This window comes from Typopeltis vanoorti, chromosome 5 (genome assembly GCF_054136105.1).
Source record: "Typopeltis vanoorti isolate ZY-2024b chromosome 5, IOZ_Tvanoo_1.0, whole genome shotgun sequence".
Classification (NCBI taxonomy): Eukaryota; Metazoa; Arthropoda; class Arachnida; order Uropygi; family Thelyphonidae; genus Typopeltis; species Typopeltis vanoorti.
In genome coordinates, this window is record NC_143553.1 from 70,385,939 (window position 1) to 70,411,764 (window position 25,826).

Here is a 25,826-nt window from a genome sequence, read left to right on the forward strand (position 1 = left end):
CTTTATTTTATTATAATATATACATAATTCTTTATTTTAATACTCGTATGTTGAATTATTAAATTACTGATTAGTCCACTGAACCTGATCATTCAATGCCGCCCTGTTGGTGGTTAGCTTACGCGCTCTCGAACTGACAGACTGCGGGTTAGAACCCCAAAGTGAGCATGGATATTTGTGACTGTCTTTAGGTGGGAGATGAATTTCATCGCCCGGTGTGAGACCAACGCCATGCTTATTGGAGGTCTGAAGTGGCGTGAAAAAGTTCCATCCATATATATATATATATATATATAATTGACAAAAATAGAAAAATAATCCTTAACCTACCCACGATACAAAATGCACTATAGATTTGCAAATAACCTTTCATGGGCAGTAGCAACATGAAAAGAGAAAAATATATCATCATTAAATTCATCAAACACTGCTATGTACTGCAGTGATACACACGAAGTTCTTGAAGTAAAATAACTTCGACATATTCTCGAAAGATATATGAAGGAAATTCCCATTTTTCCAGACCACATCTAAGTTAACCGATTGGCTGAATACCTAAATCAGGGAGACAATTCTTTAATATTTCAAGAATTTCTAGACCTTGACCCTCAGTAGTGTACCTGTCACTCTGAATCAGATCAAATCAAGATAGGATAAGGAATCGTGACGTAATTGTTTGTTCAGATGATGACGTCATTGTCTACGAGACGTCACGAGTTTGGAATGTTTGGAATTTTTCTGGGGAACATATGTGTGTGTGACGTCACGTTGTTTGTTTTGTTTACGTATGGCATTATGGGTGATGATTAGAGATAAGGATTCGTATCGTGGATGTGTGTTATTGTTATCAGATTAAGATAAGTGACGTAATTTGTTAGTTGTAAATAAGTGACGTTATTGGTTTGAATGGAAAAGGAAGATATATTAGTGGATAAGGATTTGTGATGTGATTGGTGGAATACTTTAAACCAAACAGGGGTAGGGTAAATGGGGGAATCAAGTCCATGTCGTGGATGTGTGTTGTTATCAGATGAAGATAAGTAACGTAATTTGTTAGTTGTAAATAAGCGACGTTATTTGTTAGTTGTAAATAAGCGACGTTATTGTTTTGAATGGAAAAGGAAGATATATTAGTGGATAATGATTTGTGTCAAAATTCGTGGGGCACTTTGAACAAGATTAATATCAAGATAAGATAAGGAATCGTATCGTGTATGTGTGTTGTTGTTATCAGATGAAGATAAGTGATGTAATTTGTTAGTTGTAAATAAGCGCCGTTATTGTTTTGAATGGAAAAGGAAGATATATTAGTGGATAATGATTTGTGTCAAAATTCGTGGGGCACTTTGAACAAGATTAATATCAAGATAAGATAAGGAATCGTATCGTGTATGTGTGTTGTTGTTATCAGATGAAGATAAGTGATGTAATTTGTTAGTTGTAAATAAGCGCCGTTATTGTTTTGAATGGAAAAGGAAGATATATTAGTGGATAATGATTTGTGTCAAAATTCGTGGGGCACTTTGAACAAGATTAATATCAAGATAAGATAAGGAATCGTATCGTGTATGTGTGTTGTTGTTATCAGATGAAGATAAGTGATGTAATTTGTTAGTTGTCAATAAGTGACGTTATTGTTTTGAATGGAAAAGGAAGATATATTAGTGGATAAGGAGACTCTTACCGCGAGGTTAGCCTAGTGGCTTTGCACTTTGCAACCATATGCCTAGGAAAGTAGTGTCCCAGGTTCGATTCCTGTTCTAGACGTGAGGAATTTGAGGATCTTCCTCAGGCATAGCCAAGTTAGCCGGTCTTAGGCGCAGTCAGTAGAGTTTTTTCCGCCAGTATATCTGACGTTTTTCATCCCGCAAGCAGGCAAACTGGCCCCGTGAACATAAGCCTATACAGTCAAAAAAATATATCCCCTCCCCCCAGCGGCAGACCAGGCGACGGGTCGGTTGGAGTAGTACTAACAAGAAGTCGCATCTAAGTAACACGCGGACCCTGCATAGGAAGCGGGAATAATGTGTAGAAGTATTAGTGGATAAGGACTCGTAGTGTGATTGGTGAGACACTTTAAACCAAACAGGTAGTAGGGTGAATGGGAGAAGCAACATCAGTGTCATGGATATGTGCCATTTTAAGTTTGTAGATAAGTAAATGGTTTGCATAGGGCATTATGGGTAATGGTTAGTGTTAAGCTACAGTTTGGAATGTTTGGAATTTTGCCCGGGGGGCTCCTTTCTGTCAGGGACATCCCGTAGTGTGTTTGGTTCGCATTAAGCAATGTGTGTAATTTTAGAGATAAGGAATCGTGATGTTATGTGTTTGTAAATTTCTGGGGAACGCATGTCTTTGTGACATCATGTGATGTTTTGGTTTGCCTATGGAATAGTTGGTGATGTTTTGAGATAAGATATCTTGGAATTTTCGCAGGGTGACACACATTGTCATTGTCATCAAGTTTTGTCTTTGGTTGTCTATAGATGGCTGTACTAATTTTCCAATACATTTTGGGGTATTTTTTTCCTGTTAAAGGGTGGGAATTCTTAAAGTGGAGTCATGATGGTGGCAGTGTTTAGGCTTTTCTGAATAATTTAATTATATGCTGGTGTTCCCTCAAACACACACTTTTTTTGCTCATATACATAACTCATCTGAATATTTGGATTTGTCTACATTTAAGATCTTAAACTTCATTAATTTTCTAATTAACATTTGCTATTGGTATTTTTTAGTTTACAGTCAAGAGAAATACCAAACGCCATTTAAAAAATAAATTAAAAGAAACGGACACTTAAATAAATTACATCACCTTTTCTATGTAGTCTAGAAATTCTAATAATTTAAATTACTTACAGTCTTTCAAGAATGGGTCTTCTAAATGTAAATATTCCAAAAAAGATATTACAAAATAGTTGAATTTTATATCCACAGCACAATACACACTCCCACATGAGTTGAAAGAACAATATTTCTGTAAATAACCAAAAAATCTAGCTGACTACATCCTTTAGATTTCCATTCATTTGGTATTCCATTAATTTCTTCGCATTGGGATCATACTATGTTTTTATTCCCACGGAGGTAAGTGTAAGCTCAAACTGTCTTTTCCTCAGTAATATCCACCAGCGATTAGTAATTTCACATCTCTCAATGAAGATTTTTGTTTTATATCGTTCTTTTTTTCAAATGATTGGTTGTTTTTTCTATTTTACTTTTAAACAGTTAACTATATATTATAACCAGAATAACTGGGTAAAATAAATTAATAAACTGTGTGTGTGTGTGTGTGTCAATTTATTTTCCCCAACTGTAGATATTTCATGTGTTATCTTAACCTGACTTATTTCCAGTTGCAATTTAGTTGTCCATATGTGTGTCATCCTCTGATTAGGTTTGGAATTCTCAGGTAGCATTTTCTTATTGCCACCACAAATAAATAGTTATTTCTTCTTATTTCAAACGAATATTAGCTCTGTAATATAGTTTGTTAATTTCTATTACACTACAACACACAAACGTTTTTCTTTTTTTTAAAAAACCAATACGTGTAATTCTAATCAATAAATAAATTATGTGAATTTCTTCACTGTAGATTTTTCAAATGTGTTATCTTAAACTGCGTCATTACCGTTCGCTATGCTGGTTGGTTGTATTTCTTCTATTATACTTTTAAATTCAGTTCCCTTCATTACGAAATTGATAATCATTTACTATTTTTGGAAATTGAATTACCAGCTATTCGTATCATGGGGAAAATTATCGCTAATCGTTTAAAGTCATCAACGGTAAATTTAGACTTTCAAGATTTTATCCAATTTAATATAGTCTTTATTTTGGGACATTTACAAACATTTTACGAAACCTGTTTGTGTATATTTGGTGACAAAACAATACACAGAAAGTTTAGGGAGGCATGGTGTCATTTCCAGACTAACACAATATGAAATGTATGGAGCTGTGCTTACCATGGCAACTGCTCGAAAAACTCTTTTGTGTGATAAGCTATTTTGATATAATATAACCAAGAAACAGTGTGTAACAAAAATTTTATTCATTGAACTCTTTGGAAAATGTTAAGAGTGTAAGCTAAATATTGTGAAATATTTTTAGGTAATTACATCTTTTGAATTTTTCTCTGTGAATATACTTGTAAACAGTATTTCAGCAAAATAAAATATGCATTTATAAACTTAAATGAACAAAGATGTGTATTTTGTTGTGTTTTTCCACAGTGAATTTTTATTCAGTTATTCTGATTAGAATTGGATATTTAAATCCATAACTTTATACCTTAATGCAATTCTGTTTAATTATTGTAAAAAAATCACTATTGTGAAATAAATGTCAGGAATGGGAAAAAGTGGTGAAAACTGACATCCATGAAATTGCTTATTTTAGAAATTGTCTAATGCTACCTATTGACATTGTTTCAGTTATCTGTAAACCTTTCGTTCGCATAATCGAAAACCTGAACTGTTAGAACTTGGTTGTTTTACAGAGAAACAGCGGGTAATTTAATCCAAAAAAGTGACTTCAACTCTTAAAGTTTGGCATAGAAAAAAGATTTGTACTCTCCAGATAACAAAAATACAAATTTTATCTTTCCCCACACAAAACAAGATAAAACACATCAACAGTATATCCAGCAGCATGTGAAAACATGTTGTTGAGTCATCTGCATGAAAGGTTCATTTTTTAAGGAACAGTCAGCATAGGGTTGGGTAAGGTAAACAGTACTATAAGGAAAACAATCACGTTGAGTGACTTTAGACTTAAGGTAATCGTTCATCCACTGCACCTGCTGTATTGTGTTGTGGTGTTTTGTGTCCAGTAATGTAAAAATAATGGGTGAGCTACAAAATTCTTTGAAAGTTTCTTTGTGAAAAGTCCTAATTGTTTAGAATTTTATAATGGAAAGTTAACATAAAATATAAATCTGAGCTAATAATCAGTCAAATAATAATAATAATAATTAACTATTTATTTGTGGTGCCATATGAAGTAATGTAAGAAGAATGAATGAAAACGATTATGAAAAATCGACATTCGGTGAAAAATACGAATTTTCAGTTATCATTGGGATAATTGAGTGTCAATTTATTTTGAATAAGACTTCAAATTTATTTCCTAAAGAAATTTGTATTTCTGATGGAATTGTTTTAAGATATGCATTGACAAAATCACCTTGTAGTTGGAAAGAATTACCTGAAAGAGTTAAAAAACAAGAATTCTTGGTTAATAAAATATAACCATCAGCTGAAGTAGGAAATTGGTTCATTATCTCTGGACAAACTAAGAAATTGGATGATAGAATCAACATGCAAATATCAAATATTACTTGCCAAAGGAAGAGAAAAATCAAAAACAATAACAAGTTAATAGGGAGGTCTGTTCTTGATTTAAATGAAATTGGATGTCCAAAACGTGAAAACATAACGTGTATACTTTTAAATGCTTTTGGAAACATAGCGAACATTTTTGTGCTTTTAATAATGCTCAAAAATATATGTATTGGTTTCAAAAAATAAAAATGTGACCCTTAATTTTACTACAGTAACAAATTCCCAACGATCACAAATGAAGAAACTTTCAGATGAAACTTTCACATTGTTGAAAACCACATGATGACAATTCTGCAACCATGGGAAGAACTTTTGAACAACAGTGCAAAATTTATTTATAAATTTTGCACTGTTGTTCAAATATAAACAATAAGCAGATTAAGGAACAAAAATAAGATTGTATTTTTCACTTTATTAATTTTCTGTATGTTAGATTCAGTAAACACAATTGTAAATAATATTTCACTCAAATAAAATGTGTAAATTAAAATGAACAAAAGGGTGTTGTTGATGTGTTATGCAATTTTAAGTAAGACCATATATATATATATATATATATATATATATATGATTTTTAATATTAACTGACTTAAAACCCGAGAATTATAAGAAAATGAGATTTATTTGAAAACGCAACATGTTTCATCGAGATTGACTTCATCAGGCGTTAAGAACATAGAAAGATATTAAAAAACACTGAAAATAACATTGAGACACTCTAAAGCTATACTATTATAAAGCTATAATATTCGACTGTGAATTACAGTTATTATGAACTTGAGCTATAGTCCGTGTTAAAGTTCTATTGTTGTACACCACTTGTGTGTGTGTGGAACCACGCGATCTCCAGTATCTGATAGTAGAGCTGAAAGAGTCAGGCAAATTATAGCTGAGATTATTGTTCATATGAAGCGGGTTCAAGGTGATTTCTTTATATATATGTATATGTGTATATATATAAACACACACACACACACACACACACACACACACACACACACACACACACATATATATATATATACATATATACGTGAATCCGGAGTTAAGTGGGTTCTTATATGTATGTATTCCCGTCCCACTTCACACCTCACCACTAGTCATATCTTTCCGGTACTGGCTGCATTCGCCAGTGTTGCACATGCTGTGAACAAGCACTGACGTGTTTCTTGCCGTCTCCATTCATACACAATTTTTAGTCTACAAACCTTGCGATTGTTTAATGTTATATTCTTGATAAAAATTTCATCACATAAAAAATAATAATGTCGTCCAAAAGAAGCAATCCCGATTATTCTACCGCTAGCAAGAAAAGAAAAACATTGACTTTGGAAGCAAAAATCAACATTATTAAGGATTTTGGAGGCAGAATAAACATTTGTGAGCTGGCAAAGAAGTTCGATCTACAGGAATCCACAGTAAGAACAATCATAAAAGAAAGGTTTACAGATTTTGGAGGACATAGATTCTAAAGAGGAATGAATTGTAGCTACAAGGCAAGGAATAAAAAAATCATTAGCTTGCTATGAAGGAATTTTTCATATCAAGAAAAAGACATTATGCCATCAGACGAATCTATTAGCTTTTATTACACCATTGACATCGAAATAACTTTCTTTTTTATGTACGAAAAATTACAATTATGATTATATTTCTTAAAAAATATAGGTGTTTTTGTAAACCTTTCATCCCAATTGTATGTTTGTATACATAAATTACATGCAAAATTATACCCGAGTTATGCAAACTCGACTTATACGTTTTTTGTTGGTCCCACCTACTGCATAACTTATAATATATATATATATATATATATATATGTGGTCTTACTTAAATTATTATTTTTTTCTTGTGTAATTTCTTGCCACAAACTAACTGGAGACTTTACTTTCTTTTTTTTTTTTTTTGAAAATCCACACAGTGGATTTTAAGAAATATTTCAAAAAACTGTGTCCTTGCAAGCAAAAGGAATCGGGTATTAAATTAATAGCTAAAATTTTAATGGAGAAGATTTCACCTGAAAAGTGACAATTTGTTACTATATCTGTAGATACCTCCACCAGACTAGAAAAAAAAACAGTCATACTGAAAGTACAACTGTTAGAATTTGGTCATTTTACAGAGAGACCATAGATAGTTAGACCCATCACATTTCCCAAACTCTTAAATAAAGTTTGGTTTAGAAAAAAAACAAAGACAGATGTGATAGCTAATAATGTAATTGTATCTTTGGATTCTAAAAGAAAACACTAACGGAGAGTTAAAACCTTGTTTGTCTAATATCTGTTAACTTGTTAATGCTAAATGAAAATAAATAAATGAAATAAATTTCACTTGCAGAAATAGATTAAGAGCACAAGGAATTGAAGGTAAAATTAATAGTCAGAGGACAATCAGTTCTTTCTTTCTTTCTTTCTTTCTTTTTTGTTATTCTGATTAGAATTATATGTATTGGTTTAAAAAATATAAGCATTAATTTACTACAGTAACAATTTCCCACAGGATCAAAGAGTTCCAAACTAAACACACGTATTCTCACCTAGGTACAACAAATTGCGACCGGATATGAGACATATCTAGAGTGTTGGGAAAAGAAATTCATGTACAATTTATTTATTTATTAATTTTCTCAGTTATTCTGTTAGAATATGTAGGGAACTGAATTTAAAAGTAAAATAGAGGAAATACAACCAAAGGGCATAACGAACAATAATGACACAGTTTAAGGTTACACATTTGAAAACTTACAGTGAAGAAATTCACATAATTTATTTATTGATTAGAATTACATGTATTGGCTTAAAAAAAACAAAAGTGTGTGTTGTGGTGTAATAGAAATTAACAAATTATATTACAGAGCTAATATTCATTTGAAATAATAATAACTATTTATTTATTTGTGGTGGCAATAAGAAAACGCTAACTGAGAATTCCAAACCTAATCAGAGGATGTCACACGTATGGACAACAAAATTGCAAATGAGTCAGGTTAAGATAACACATGAAATATCTACAGTTGGAGAAAATAAATTCACACACACACACACACACATTTTATTTATTTATTCTACTCAGTTATTCTGGTTATAATATATAGCTAACAGAATTTTAAAAGTAAAATAGAAAAAACAACCAATCATTTGAAAAAAAAAAGAACCATATAAAAAATCCGCATTGAGAGATGCGAAATTACCAATCACTGGTGGATATTAGTCAGGAAAAGACAGTTTGAGCTTACACTCACCACCATGGGAATAAAAACATAGTATGATCCCAATGCGAAGAATTTAACGGAATACCAAATGGACGGAAATCTAAAGGATGTAGTCAGCTAGATTTTCTGGTTATTTACAGAAAAATTGTTCTTTCAACTCATGTGTGAGTGTGTATTGTGCTGTGGATTTAAAATTCAACTATTTTGGAATATCTTTTTTGGAATATTCACATTTAGAAGACCCATTCTGGAAAGACTGTAAGTAATTTAAATTATCATTAGAATTTCTAGACTACATAGAAAAGGTGTTGTAATCCATTTAATAGTCCGTTTATTTTAATTTATTTTTAAATGACGTTTGGTTTTTCTCTTGACTGTAAACTAAAAAATACCAATAGCCAAACATTTTGTAAAAAGAGAACATTAATTAGAAAAGTAATGAAGTTTAAGATCTTAAATGTAGACAAATCAAAATATTCAGATGAGTTATGTATATGAGCAAAAAAGCGTGTGTTTGAGGGGACACCAGCGTATGATTAAATTATTCAGAAAAGCCTAAACGCTGTCATCATCATGACTCTACTCTAAGAATTACCACCTTTTAACAGGAAAGAAATACCCCAAAATGTATTGGAAAATTAGTACAGCCATCTATAGACAACCAAAGACAAAACTTGACGATAATGACAATGTGTGTCACCCTGGGAAAATTCTAAGATATCTTATCTCAAAACATCGCCCACTATTCCATAGGCAAACCAAAACATCGCGTGATGTCACAAAGACATACGTTCTCCAGAAATTTACACACACATAACGTCATGATTCCTTATCTGTAAAATCACACACACTGCTATACGCAAACTAAACACACTACGTGATGTCCCTGACAGAAAGGGGTTCCCGAGCGAAATTCAAAACATTGCAAACTGTATCTTATCACTAACCATTACCCATAATGGCATACGCAAACCATTTGCTTATCTACAACTCATAACAGCACATATCCATGACACTGATGACGTTTCCCCATTCACCCTACTCCTGTTTGGTTTAAAGTGTCCCACCAATCACACCACGAATCCTTATCCACTAATATATCTTCCTTTTCCATTCAAAACAATAATCACTTATTTACAACTAACAAATTACATCACTTATCTTCATCTGATAACAACACACATCCAGGACACAGACGCACTTCCCCCATTCACCCTACCCATATTTGGTTCAGAGTGTCCCACCAATCACGACACCATTCCTTATCCACTAATATATCTTCCTTTTCCATTCAAAATCACTTATTTACAACAAATAAATTACGTCACTTATCTTCATCTGATAGCAACACACATCCACGACACGAATCCCTATATCTAATCATCACCCACAACGCTATATGCGAACAAAACAAACAACGTGACGTCGCACACCCATATGTCCCCCAGAAAAATTCCAAACATTCCAAATTCATGACGTCACGCACACAATGATGTCATCATCTGAACAAACATCATGTCACGATTCCTTATCTTATCTTGATGTGGTTGAGAGTGGCCGGTATACTACTACCTTCTATTTGGAGAAGCAGAAGTGGAGTTAGAATAAACTGACTAAAAAAAACTGCAAGTTTCATGTAAGGTAATAACAATATTCTTCGTCACGTTTGAAAATTTAAGGAAAGTAATGACTCGTTCTAAGATGCTTAGCTATGATATTTTTGTATGCGTGTGTCGCAAAATGCATCCAGAAGCCTATTAGAATCGTATGTCCATATACATGTTAGTGTAATCTAGCTGGAAGCATTTTATTTTAATTGGGTATTTGAAATCTCTAAAAAATGTTGAGCTACCTTAAATTTTCGACCATAATTCGCACAGAATTCAAAAAAATATTTCAAAATTATACGGCGTGATAACTTCACTGTTACTCCATTAAATTTAGTAAAATTCTGATTTAGCAGACACATTAATTTATATCCACGTGGTTACAATTCTGATTTACTAACATTTTAATTGGCAAATTTTTCAAAATAACTCGAGGTGATGGCAATAATTCTGTCCCTGCTGAATGCTTTTTTTCGAACTATAATTCATGATGTCATTCATTTTTAGGTACAACCGGACCATTTTTAATGTAAAACAAAATTATATGTCTCTGTATAGAACAAACCAAAAAACTATACAATAGCGATATTCCGAAACGTAATCTTCGATAATAATTAATATCTGCAGAATAGATATAATAGATTTAGAAAAACCTCTGTAGTCAGCTTTATATGATATAACAATTCATTGATATTTTGTACAGTATAATTTTAAATTCAACGTAGGTTCTAGACTTGTGTTTAGAACCTACGTTGTTCAGAACTTTTGCGAAGAGTTCTGAAAATCTTTTTATTATTTCTTTAATTTTTATATTTATTTATTTGTTTATCATATGCAGTAACTTGCATATCTTGGACTGCTCCATAGTTCTATAATAGTTTCAAGGGCACTGTTACTGATCTAGCTCCCGTATTTTTTCTAAATTTCTCAAAACTGTAAGAAGTCTCTTCTCTCTTTTCCCGATTTATAGTTTTTTCTGTCCAACACTACACTAATATAGATTTTACAGTTTTTTTTTGTCTTTTTGGAATTGAAATAATAAAAAATTGAACCGTACTTCATAAAATTGAGGATATCGACACACGTTTATGGTAATTTTCCATACCCAATAAATTCTCCTGAACTGAAGAGGTTCACATTTCACTTTTGCAATGGAGGTGACATTCATTTAAACAAAGCATCGATGTTTATACACAAATCAACAAGGAAACAAAGCATTCCACATCTTTCACAATAAAAGCTTTTCCATTTATTCATAAAAGGAAATTAATGATCCATAAGTATTTGTAATTGTAATGTTTCCGCAAACGAGTTGTCATTTATTAATTGACAAAGCAAAAGACAACGCACTTGTACTCCAGCTTGTTACGTGATTAATTCCTCTTGGTTTAATCTTTAATACTAAGAGCGTTACGAAGACATTTTGGCAAACTAATTAAGATTCGATCGGCTTTATGAAACCGTTTTGAAATAAGAAAAATAATATAAATCAACGTATATATAAAAATGCAACATTTTAATGGCACTTTTAAATTAAACTTAGTTGCCATTTTTCTTAACGTAAAACGCAGTTATAAAAGTATTGCCTTATAAACGCATAATTAACATGTGAGGCAGTATATATATTTTTTATTTCCATAAAACACAAAATCAAAATAATTAGTCAACAATTTAGAGGACACGATACTCATATTTCATTTTTTTTTTCTGAAGAAGGCGGTTCTGCAAAACAGCAGCTGAGGAGATTTACTGCATATATTTTTTAAAGCATTATTGCAAAAGGCAAACTGTTTTTTACAAAAAAAAAAAGACGCACTGGTGAAGGCACCTCGTGAAGTCATAAAAATTCCTGTTAATTGGTTTTTTATTTTCATTTTTATCAACTAGCTATTTGTACGCTTACACGTTAAAAAGCAAGAGGTGATCTTCACTCAATAAGAACACAAATTTAAAATGCGATAATTGCAAACCTTATCATTTAGTAGAGTACCCGATGTGATAAATTACTCAATTTACATGCAATTAGCGAACAACTAAATAATAAAAAAATATTTAAATATTTTATTATTTTAAACTGAATATATATATATATGTGGGGGGGGGGGGAGAGAAGTAAAACCATCAAACATCATATGATCATATAAATTAAGTGGATATTAAATCCAACATCATTTCAAAGCCGAATAAAGAAACTGTAAAAGTTTCGTGCGAAAATTGACCAGAGAACTTGCGGCAATACACCGCCGCTAAACTACGAGTTGTCCCAGGAAACTAACCTAATAGAAAAGCGCCCGTATATTGCCTTCTATTGATCCATTCTGTTTCAAACTCATTGGTTTTCGTCAGAGACACTGTTTAAGTAAAGGTTTCTTTAAAAATTAGACGATCCCCCGGATCACTCCCTACGAGTGACCGACTGATCGTCCAACTCAGGCGTTGGTTCCACTCAGAGATAGGCTCACCTCACCACTGAGCAGAACCGCTCATATTTCAGGGAAAAGAGCTCACCGACATGGTCCTTCACGGACCACGCCGGAAAGCACTCCCCCCCCCCCCCCCCGGAGACTCAACATGCTCTCTCAGGCAAAACTCTTCCGAAATCTTAAGTACCCTCAGCGGGGCAAGACACTGTTTAAATAAAGGCCTCTCTCTTTAAAAATTATGCAATCCCCAATCCGCTTAAAACGAGTGACCGAAAGATCGTCCAACTCAGCGTTGGTTCCACTCAGCGACAGGCTTACCCTACCACCGAGCAGAACCGCTCATATTACAGGGAAAAGTCGACACGCCCCCCCCCCCCCTCCACACACCGACCACGCTGGAAAGCACTTCCCCAAGAGACTCAAAAAGCTTTCTCAGGCAAACTGCCAGAAATCTATGCCCCCCCCCCCCCCCTCACCGGGAACAAAATTACGGAAGCAACCTAAGAGAGCAAAAACTCTCAGTATTGGGGAACTTGAAGAGTCGGAGAGGTGTATTTTCCGTAAGCGAACTCTCGGTCGGCGCGTAAAGTATTTACTAAATAAAGAGCCAAAAGGCTTGACTTTATTTAGTAAATGTATTTATTTATTATTTAATAAAATAATAAATTAGTAAAATGTATTATTTTATTAATTAATAAAAATTATATAATTTTATTAATTTATAAAAATTATATAAATTAAGTGGATATTAAATCCAACATTAGGCTCGGCTGGGGCAGCTCGTAGTATGGCGGCAGTGTATTCCCGCAAGCTCTCTGATCAATTTTCGCACGAAACTTTTATAGTTTCTGTATTCGGCTTTGAAATGATGTTGGATTTAATATCCACTTAATTTATATAATTTTGCACCGCCGAAGTCAAGTAATTTGGCTCTTTATTTAGTAAATCATATGATCATTTTTTATCGAAGTCCTACCTCCCCGAAAGGTCATACACTTTTCGTATTATAACACCAAGGCGGGCTAATCAAATCCAGAAGAAACTACGTTCTAGTGAAAAACAGATTTTCCTTCAGGCATCCAATAAGGAGGATGGTGATCTCTGAGAGATAAAATTCATCTACGAATCTGATCACAACTACGCCTGCATTGGAATTGAAACTCAAGAAACTGGATTGAAACTCAAGACCCAAGTTTAGAGAGAAAACTCTTATGCACTGGGCCGACCAAGCCGGTTATTAATAAACCTGTTAATTCATAAACGCAATATTTCCTTTTAATTTTTAAATTTGATCATTAAACAGGAGAAGTTTATTCAAGATCAGGACTCTCTGTTGGCAAATTTATAGAATATATTTACAATATTTGATGTGATAGCATTAAAGTTAAAAGAACTAGAAAACATTCCAATATTACGATGGTAATTATAGTCTATTAATTTCTTCTTTTTTTAGGGAGGGGTGGATCAAAAACAACAGTTTTTGAGAAATTATTAAACAGTATCGTTATGTTGCATTGGAGACCAGCAGTATGCTTATACTGCTTTAGAAACTTGTAGTATGCTTCTTATTTTTTTTATTTATTTCAACTTGTGTACTTCAGGCTAAATCTTGAATTGGTTCGGTTTAGGGAACCAATTCGAAATGAGCTTTAGCCAGAACATTCACGTTCTGGCTCCAGTTGCTAACAGTGATTCTGTACTGATCTGAGAAGTGGCTAAATGTATGAATATTCCATTAAGAAAATGTTATATGCTGAACTACAAAGGAGGAAATTAGGATCAACTGAGAACACTAGATTCAGTTCCACAGTATCGGTTGCTAGAAGGGGAGTATTAAAAATACATCAATGATACAGTTTCAGAATATGTCCCTGGAGTTCGAAGAATAACAAGTTGGGAGTGAAATGGATATGCAGTCGTATTAAGCAAGAGATTATTAAGAAAAACATGATATAGGAGGAATACCGTGTGAATAAGGATGATGTTAATTGTGAAAATTAAGGCGCAGGCAAGAACAGTTATAATTATTGTACAGAAAACTAAGGGTAGATATGAAAAGAAACTGGTTCTGGTGCAAGCTAAAGATAATCCAAGAGAATTCTACTGCTATGCTGCATAAAAGAAAGAATAGCTGTCCTGTACGAGGTGATATGCGGGTGGCAGATGCAAAAGCGACTGTTCAACTAAATTTCCCATTCTGCTAAAAACTACCCACTACAGTAGAACTCAATGCTACCGCTACACTACATTAAGAAATTGAGGTGTATGAGTAGGAGGCACTAATGCTGTTGATTAAACTGAATAAGGAATCTGGAATAGGGACTGATGGGATTTCAGCACGGATGCTAGGGAATGTTCAGCTGAACTGATTGTGCCTTTAACTGGCTGTATAATTTGAGTCTCAGAACAGATAAAAAAAATTATGATAATCCCATGCACACGGGTGGTGCAGAGAATGTTGTGTCAAACTCTCGGCGTATCAGTATTCCTGGAGTGGTGATGAAAACTGTGGAACAGTTTGAACGAGCCTACGTGCAGAAATGGGCTGACAGAGATTCTATACTTTTGTAAGGAACATCATGGATTTACTAAGGGAATGTCATGTTTGAGTAAGTTGCTCATATTTTATAATAACGTTACCATTGAGTTAGACAAGGGAAATGAATACACCATAACTTTGCTAAGGCTTCTGACAGGACACAGCATGGAAGGCTGTTGCATAAATTAGAATATATGAAATTCGATTATAAACAATTAACCTAAGAGGATAGTTGACTGGCAGATATCAAAAAGTGGTGTATGGGGATGTGTGTCTGCAAGATTTAAGCTGATCAATGGTATAACACAGTATCACATCTTTACATGAATGGCATTGGGAAGGATTTGACAGGAGACATGCGGCTATTTGCTGATGATGCAAAGAGAGAAAGGGGTAATCAGGAATGCGACTTGCATGCAGTACTTGCAGGATGGTTTGAATAAGCTGGAATTGTAGGTTTGTCAAAATGGATATCTGATTAATGTTAGATGTAAAGTAATGCACTTTGGTGTAATGAAATATCGAATGGCATATTAGGTATGAAATTGAAGTTCAGGGACCATATAGTAAAGACCGCGAATACAACTCAGAGAATTGCAAATTGACATGTAGGGATAACAAATCATTTTGCCTCTTTAGAATGTTTTGATACGGCTACATCTGGACGACTGAGCGCAGATCTGATCTTCTGGTTTCAGAGGTGATGCAGATACAGTGGAGTTGGTGAAAAGAGGAGTGTTAAAGATGATATCGAGAAATGTGGAACAGTAGATTATGAGGGGAGAGAGAGAGAGAGAGAGAGAGAGAGAGAGAGAGAGAGAGAGAGAGAGAGAGAGAGAGAGAGAGAGAGAGAGAGAGAGAGAGAGAGATTGAATACTTGTGAACAGCAGACACCACCAAACAGGAAAAAGTGGATTGATATGATGGAGACCTGCAAACTTCTCAAAAGATCACCGGTATTCCGGCAGTTGAAAATTTTCATTTTATAGAGGGTGATGACAGGACGAGAGAATATCCATTAAAGTTGACAATGAATGACTGTCAGGAAAGGGATAAGAACTAGATTTTTTTTTGTCATGGAGTGGTGCGTGAATGAATAGTGGAGGTGGTGATTGCAGACAGTGTGAATAAATTCAAGAGAATATATATGGTCTCCCTCGAGTCTCTGACTCCCTGGAAGTCTAGTAATCATAATAATAGTTTGAAAATCTGTATGCTTTTAGTGAATTTTAAACTTCGGTAGTTTTCTTAATTTTCTTTTTTTATTTAGTTTGTAAACGACTTCGTTTCAATTTTGTGCATAATGCAAATACCCCACTTTTCCACCTCCTAATTCTCTCTGCTGCACACACTGCATTTCAGCTGTATGAGTTAACAATGCACATAATCTCATGATATTATGCAGAACCTGAAGTTACCTAAATTAATTACCTTACTATAATCTAAATTTTATATTATATGAAATTTTATATTAAAATTAAAATTGCCTTTAGTTAGTAACACTGATAGCTCGAAATAATAGAATTTCCATTTCCATCTGCTATTTCCATAATTGCTGTTATTAAGAGCAACCTGAAACTGTAGTTTAAGAAAAATTTTAAATTTAAAAACATTATTTATATTGGGTTCATCATCTCTCTCTTTCTCTCTCAGTATAATATCTTAGGATACTCGTAGACGTTTAGTATTCAGTATTTGCTTAAGATAACTGAATTGCACGTTATTACATCATGTAATGTTATGCATTTATACTTTTTTAAAACAAAAAGGAAGAAATTCTAAGTAATTTTTAATCTTTCTGAAGAATACTGTATTTATTCTATCAGTTAAAATAAACAGTCAGTACCTTGCGGTCTCAGATAATCCCAATATTACGATAATCTGTAAAATTAAATTATTTGAGAATTTTATTCCTATGCATGTTACCAATGGCTATTACTTTATTATTTTTTTTTATTCAAACACCAATAAAGAAATATAAATTTTATCTAATATTTAAAGAAAAGATAAATTCAAGAATAAAAATTTAAGTAACTTAAGAAAAGATAAATTCATGACTATAAAGTTATGGAAAACTATAAATTTTATAGCTTTTAGGAATATAATTATTTTAGTGTTCCATCTTTTCTCTTTTACCTCATTCTCTCTTTAAAATTAGCTAATTTTCCCATTCCACGGTCGAATTCGTCGTAACAACATCTGTCAACTATTTTAGATCGGAAATGATGAATGAAATTGCACCATTTGTGCTCATAGAACAGAAACATAAACGTTAAGCTTAAGACTTCTGAGTTTATGTCAATTTTATCAACTGTAAAAATGGAATGTTCAAGAATATCGTAACTTGAGTTACTAAGAAACTATAAGAGATTTCCGTTTTCTTTAGAATGAAATTCAAAAGTGTCAGAGACATATCACTGAAGTGTTTTTGAAACTACGATGTGTAGCAAATCTCATGGTTCATTTAAGGTTCATTTAAGAAATAATTTGTTAGTAGACAGAAGATAAATTTTATATAACTACTGCAACTTTCTTCAATTAATCTTTGTTAGCGAAAATCTCTTTCTAGAAAGCTGATACCAGGCATGGCAGCATCATGGAAGCCACAGCGTGAAAACAATTTATAATTTGCTGCCTTGTCATTGTTAAAACAAGTATCTAGTAAACTTTCAAGCTAAACGAAATGAAAAATAGAAAAACAGACAAGATAAAAATTCTAATCTAAGAGTCTGACAAATGGATGTCATTTTAGAAAATGGAGCGGAATTTTCAAAACGACTTTGCAAACACCGTTATGCAAGATGATTCAAGTTGCTGAGTGCCGATACATTAAGTAGGACTGCACTTTGTATCTGTTCGTAGTGATAAATGTAATCTCACTTTATCTGTAAAACGAAACCACAAACTTTGTGCATCAATTTTTATTTATAACGTTTCGAGTCTGGAAATAAGAGAGGCCGATGAACTCTCTCCATGAATCACAAATATTTCTTTTGTTTCAGAGTTTAGCCGATAGTTTTAATCATTATTTTCCCTTGAAACGTAAGGATTCAATTTTATAATAAACAGCAGATAGATTTTTATTGTTTGAATCGATTCGCATCAATCATTCTAGGAAGAACATTAATTTTATGTGCTTTCATCACACGCAATATTTAGATTTCAACAAAAGAAAATAATAAAAAAAGAGATTTGCAGTCATTCAGAAAAGGATAAATAACTCGTATAAAAGCAAGCTTGTCTGCTCGATTACAATCATTGTTCGTTCACATGGCTGCTAATAAATAACCTGAATACTTTATCGATTTGCTGATTACTGCCTGAGTGTTCAATCACATCACTAAATAGATAAATTTATGCATAAATGAATTATGATATGACTATTATATTATTCTAAAGTTGAATAGCAGCCAACATAAACGAAAGAGAATACTTGAACTTCAAAACTGGCTGTATAATAATTTTAAATTCCATTTAAGTTTAATTCTATTTATTTAAATATGTAATTAAGTACGCGCGGTTAGCCTAGTGGCTTTCCGCTTTGCAACCAAATACAGTCAAATAGGCCTGGGGAACAGAAGTATCCCAGGTTCGATTCCCGTCGAAGACGGGAGGAACTTGAGGATCTTCTTCAGGCATAGCCAAGTTAGCTGGTCTGGGCAGGGTTTTTTCCGCCAGTTTATCTGGCGTTTTTTATCCCAGAAGCAGGCAAACCGACCCCTTGAACATACCCCTCTACAGCCAAAAATATATACCCCCAGCGGCAGGTCGGTTGGGAGTGGTACTAACAAGAAGCCGCATCTAAGTAACACATAGGAAGCGGGAATAACGCGTAGTGAAAGAAGGAGATTTAAATATGTAATTAAGATATTTTTTGTGGAGGTTTCCCTCCTTCTTACTTTTTGTACTTTAAGAAGATGTTCGTTTTCTGGCACATTTCATAAGTTGCGTAAGCAAGCACCTAAAAGATTCAGCTTGTCTTTTTGTCCGCAAATTTCTTAAGAACTATGTAGACAAAAAAAATTGTCAGAAATTTGCATTTTAGTTTAAATCGAACAGTTTATAGATGCCAGAAGGGAACAGACATGTCTAAATTATATAATACAAACATTCCAGTTGGCTGGATCAAATTTAATAAATAAAAGAAAAATAGTATGTAGGATTTGGTAAGTCTTTCAATCTCGATTTCAATCGGACAATTTTGAAGTGGCAAAAGAATCAAAAACTATATCTCGAAGTCTGGTAAGAAAATAATTGTAAAAAAAAAGCGCATTTCCTAAATTGCATTATCCTATAATGACAGCATTCTTATTATTACAATAACTGAAATAAGAGCCATTTTTGCTATATAAGTATATGTATAATTTTGGATATTTTTTTAAAGTTAAATGCCCAAAGTGAAATGAGAAATTATGGACTCTTTCAATTGAAGGTGAGTTAGCCAATCTCATACAGAGGTAGCACCAGAGGTTTTCAACCTACATACAGTCAAATAGGCCAGAAACAAACACGCAATTTAGAGACAAACATATTATTGGTGGCGGGCGGTAGAGGGCGTTGTTTGTACTTAGCTAGTAGATTAAGTAGTGGAGACGGTGAGTTGTGTGTAGTGGAGTAGAGTGCCCTCACATGATGAGTTCTAAGGCTCCTCGAGGTGTCGCATAGTAATAATACTAATTATCATTAAATTTCATCAAGCCAGGGAGGAAATATAATTATTTCTAATAGTTCTGTCAGTCGAAACAGTTTTATTAAAGCGAAAAAGAAAAAAAAACTAATTTCAAATTATTTTATCATAAAATAAAATTATAATGGTGGGAAAATTCATCGCTTTAGTCTTAAACCTAGGCCTGGCTTAAAAGCAAAATTTAGTGCTGTACACTATGCGCCAAAGTTATCAATACTATAAATAAATATAGGTTTAAAATGTTTTATAGTAAAATTTATTCTCGTTAGTTTTATTGATTTCATGACAAAGTTAAGTTATTCAAAGAATTTTGCCGAGTAGTGATATTTTTATAAATAACGATGACTGTATCAAGTTAAAACAAGTGTTTTAAATTTCACAAGTGCTTTTTCATATGCATGCACTCCAGATATATTTTATATGTAATTCTCACCTACGAAAGATTGCAAACCTACAGTTATATTAGTAATGTTTTTTAGGATAACATTATTTTTTAGGGAAGGATTTTTATTTATTTAAAATTTTTTATTTTTTATTTTTTACATAAGCTAGTCACTCTTCTCTGCAGACCAAATATGGAACTTCTTCAAGTGCTTCCAATATGTTGGGGGAGGTGAATTTCACCGGAAAGAATGAAATTCGTCTCCCACCTAAAGACATTCACAAAACATCCAGGCTGTCCACAGCGCGATTCTAATCCGCAGCCTGTTTACTGAAGAGCGAGTCTAACCGCTCAGTCAACCGGACAGACCAGCTACTATACTGGCAGTGGTATTTGCCGCTACAAATATCGAGACGAAACCAAAACTTATATTACTTTACAATTTTAAGATATCATAAATACCAAATTTCATTCAATTCCACCCAACCAGTTAGGAATTATGAATATATGTTTAAAATTGTTTTTGTCATATTTAGTAAAATACGTCGATAAACACTAACATTGAACTATGTGAGAGTATTCGTGCGTACATTTTCAATTCCAAATCTCATTAAATTTTATCCTGCCGAAGCAGAGTTACTGCAAATTTGGACATGCCGCCAAATAACAATCTCTTAACTTGCGTATAACAGATGTCAGATTTTCTGAAAAGTACTACTTCTCGATATATTCTTTAGCGGTTCTAGGAAATCAACAGAAATATTAGCAATAGAAGATTCTATTCGACGTAAATTATGTTTGAACTGTATTGTATGCAATTATAAGAAGCTGCTGTTCGATGTTTATTTGATCTGGTGGAACACCTCAGTTCAATAATTCTGTTTGTTTAAACCACTCATCGCTGCTTTAATTTTTTTTTTTGTTGTTGTATAATGCCATATTTATTGGCAACATCTTTTTCAAATGATATAATGTTTCTTTTTTCGCTATTGTTAAAATATTATTATTTTAAACCATTCGAATAGCTCACGCCTAGAAATGGTTATAATAATTCTTCTCTGGCTTGATGAAATTTAATAATGGAATTTGGTACGTAGAATGACTATTAACAAAATGTAACAAACTATTTTATGATTATACGCAAACTATTCCCCCCCCCCCCCTACATTTCCATGAAAATCCGAACACTGATCTCAAACATATTTTGGCAGTAGTATTAAAATGATTTACCCTTATATAATGTACTATTTCTTTCTCCAGAAATTGTGGGATAGAATTGAATAATGTGACAAATTCGCATGAAGGAGTGCAGTAAAAGAGAGTCTACTGTTATCCTCAGATATCTGAACTCTATCAAAATTATATAATAAATACCTCTAACGTATCAATCCTGAGTCGTTAGTTCCGGACAAAAAAAGTCAAGGTCACTAAAATGTTTTTGAAAATTTTGACTGTATTGCAAGAAGTATAGTATTTTAAAAAGATTTCTTAAGAAGAGTTTCAAGTCTTACCTTTGTATCCCTATTTTATAAGCACCATTTTAATTATTAAATTTTATTCTTATAATTCCTTAGAATATTTACGATTATTATTAATGTATTTAAGTTTTCATATAATTTTCTGTTCATTTCTTTTGGATGGCGCAGGCTACAAAAGCGAGATACAGCTAGCATAGTGAATGGCACTTACTAAAAAACCAAAATTAAAATTAAATAACAACCGTCCGAGGTTGTTATTTTAATTTGACACACTCGAAAAGAATATTAAGTCACATTTGTTGGGAGTGGGGTAGGTTGGAAAAATTTCTATCAATCAACGGGAATGACAGCAATCAGTCCAGCTTTTAGGTTGAGAAGACCTGGATTCGAATCCCGTCTAGGAACCTTTATAATGATTTGTTTTTTCACCTCAAGATAAGTTAGCTAATCTCATATGGAAAGTTCAAAATTTATTTTTTTATGTGTCTCCTATCTGCCAAAGGTTGTAAACCTATTATTGTATATCAGTACCATGGGCGGGTTAAGGAATTTTGTTAATTAATTCATTATTTATTATTATTATTATTTTTTTTTTTGTATTGTTACATAATTCGGAAGTCCTATTCTAGAGAACAAACATGGAACTTTTTCCAAGCCACTTCAGGCCTCTAACAAGCCGGTGGGTGGTCTCACACGGAGCGATGAAAATTATCTGTCATCTAAAGACAATCACAATCATCTATGCCTACGGCGGGATGCGAATCCGCAGCTTTTTGATTGGAGAGAGAGAGAGAGAGAGAGAGAGAGAGAGAGGAGATATGTTATCCACTAATATACGATGTAGTGCCGGGCTGCCTAGTCACAATTCTAATGGTTAACAGTGATGAGATCAGATATTCCATCAGCGACTTTTAACAGGCACTTAAGCGCCCATGGCCTTCGAAGCCATTGGACTTCACAACTGTAATACGAGGATAAGGCGGTTACCCTCTATGCATCTAAGTATCTTTGACTGCAAATTGCGTGTGTTAACGGAGCCGGATTGTCTATTCTAAGGGACGAAAAACGCGAGTTTCCGGGAGAAAAAAAAAACTTCTACCTCCGGCTAACTCAAATTCCTCACGTCACTGAGTGGAATCGAACCCAGATGTTTCCAACCAAAAGGTTTCGACTATACCGACTGAGCTACGGAGGCTCTGTGACCTTTGTCATGCAGTAAAATATAATAAGAACTCTAACAGAACAGGTACGCATCAGCGTCGCCCTTAAAAAACAAAAGAGCATTAATGTATATAGAAAATTTTAAATTACACCTCATCATAGGTCACAATCCACGTATTAAGAAACTCTTTTAAAGGAACCAATTTCCCTGGAACATGTATTATTCAGCTGCCTATAAATTAGTGTACCTGTCTGCAAACAACTTATTATAAAAGAAATAATCACATCCGATGGCTCAACTAGTAGAGAAATGCAACAGGAAATTTCAAATTTAAAAGGAAGTGCATGGAGAGGAGTGGTAAACCAATATTTTGCTTTTCACGTAGTTGGTAAATACACAAAAGAAAACGGAAAGAGCAACATTTCAAATCCCCGATTTTCAGGAAATTGCATACTAAAGATGCTATTATTGGTTTTTGCAACCGCACGTGCCCAGTTTATTTTCCTGCAATGCGTTTGCTGAAAACTCGTTTTATTCCAATATTTCCATTTGCAGAAAGCATTATTTTTTAGTTTCTTAATTTAAGAAGGATTTTATTTAGATTCCCCCCGCAACCACTGATAATCAGAAGCTTGTTGAATTATTCACTGATATTGGTCGCATTTCAGCTCTTGTGCAAAAGATGCAATATTTGGAATTTATCTCAGAAACGGAATGTTCCATTTCCTCTTATCTGACACATCTCTTAAAGTGAAATTGATCTAGAGGTAAATATTTTTCTAAACGCTCTAGAAATTTGGTGTTTGAAAAAAAAATTAAGAAAACGCTCTGGATAAAACAGTATTTTATACAGAGTATTTTCAAGCATACAAAAAAAAAAGTTTATATTCATTCAACAATCCAGCTGATGAAGAATATAAGGAGTGACATCAGATAGTTCTTTTTTCCGTTAATGTTGAAATGTAAGTAATTAACTCGGGTTTCTTTACTGGTTAGTTGAAAAATTGGCAACATTTCAGGAAAAGTGCGGTAATCACCCATTAGATGCATTTTCTAGTCAATTTTCTTTCTGGTGGAATATCTTGTAGCTATGGCGTTTTGAATTGTAAGCAAATATAAAAACCTGCGTTAAACACGGGAATCAAGGAAATGTTAAGAAATAACGAGGAGAAAAATAGGATGCGAGCACTCCGTAAGGAAAAATGTTTAAGTGGTTGAGGAAAATTAGGAAAACCATGAAGATGACATCAAATTAAGATTATGTTAGCAACATATCTTGATTTAGAAACTGCTTACCACATTCAATTTTCTGTAGGATGTGGTGACAGAGATACGAAACAAGAAATAAGCACTCTCGGCATCAAGCTGCTGGTTATTGTACACCATAATGCTCTTGCACCGAGGTTATTGTCCTTGTTCAGTGACGTTCGAAACTCAGTATGAAATAATCTGTCATCGCCCCCCCAAAAAAAAACAGTCTATGCGATTTTCAATAAGTTTCCACTTCAAATGTTATGGACTGTTTCATCAAAATCTATATTAATACCATCCCAAAAAGATTAAACTGTTATCCAAGAATGCACGGTATTATGCGAGATAGCAAGATATATATCGTGCGTGTACCACTAAAAAGAAAAATGTATGCAAAAAAAAAAAAGAAAAAAGAAAAAAGCTAACAGTACATATACACATATACGTTGCCTGTTTTGAGATTTCGGAACATTTAAACAATACTTATTATTAAAAGCAAATTTAAGAGATAAATACATACTTTTGAAATAGTTAATTGTTTTTAAATAGTTATTGTGCACCCTCAAAAGGAAAAGTGATGCTAGGGTTTCAAACAAAAGCAAAACGAGTGAATCTAAAAATTTACGAATTTGAATTGGAAACTTTGTATTAATTAAATAGGGTAATAAGGATAAATAAGGTGAGCATGTGACGCTTTTATAGGCGAATTTAACATTTTTTTCATTCGACTTTTTTGTCATAATTTTGATTTTTTTTAAAATGAAACCAAATTGGATAGTCGTGTGTCTATAAGTGTTTAATTATTTTTGTTTTTGAGCAGGCTTCCAAAATTACGCATTTCAATTTTTTAAAGTTTTTTTTTATTAAGGTGCAATTTACATGTAGCTGTGTTTGTCTCTATACACATATTCTTCGGGAAAGGAAAGATCGTGAATATCCCTTTTTTTTTGCATATTCTTTATTAAAAAATCTCTTTAAAATACCAACATAAAGAATAAATTTACATAATTTTTGGAGGGGACGAGGGGAGATTGGGCCCCCAATGTTTATTGATCGTGAATTGTTACACTCTCTGGTCCAAAATAATAACAATAAACGAACGCCTGCTTCATTACAAAATGCATGAATAAGTTGCATAAAAAACGTGGGAGGGGCAGATTTTAAATCAACGATTTCAGTGATGAGCCATACACTGATATCATATCTCTGTTATTAAGATGGTAATTGCCTAATGTTATACATGAGGAAAGATTAGATTAAGAAAACCTTTGTATATGGTTTTCTACAAATTACATTTAAAATTAACATTTGAAAAAAAAAAGTTTATTATTTTATTTAAATCTTATTTTTAAATAAAATATTAGTTTTTTTAATTATTATATATATTAGAAAAAGTTCATTTTCGAAATTTCGTATACGAGTCGCAAGTATGCTTTGGAGCAGTGGTTCCTAACCTTCTCCCACTTGTGTACCCCTTTTAAACCCATTTCTATAAATTGTACCCCTTGTTTTTAAAATAGCTGTTTTTAAATACTGACATTTATTGTTCCATAACTAACGTTTTGTACTTTACTATATGTATACTTTGTTTACTTTACTTGGTTTTCCGCCATTACTGATTATTTTTCGTGTACCCCAGAATGGCCAAGCACGTACCCTCGGGGATATGCGTACCGCCGGTTGGAAAGCGATGCTTTGGAGTACACTCATGCATCCTTAGATTTAAAAAGAACAC

General features: G+C 33.2%; 1 protein-coding gene across 1 annotated transcript in view; it reads right to left on the bottom strand.

Moving 5' to 3' along the window:
- Positions 1 to 25,826, bottom strand: part of LOC150106512 (uncharacterized) — a 317,654-nt gene that overhangs the window by 59,866 nt on the left and 231,962 nt on the right. The window lies entirely within an intron of this gene.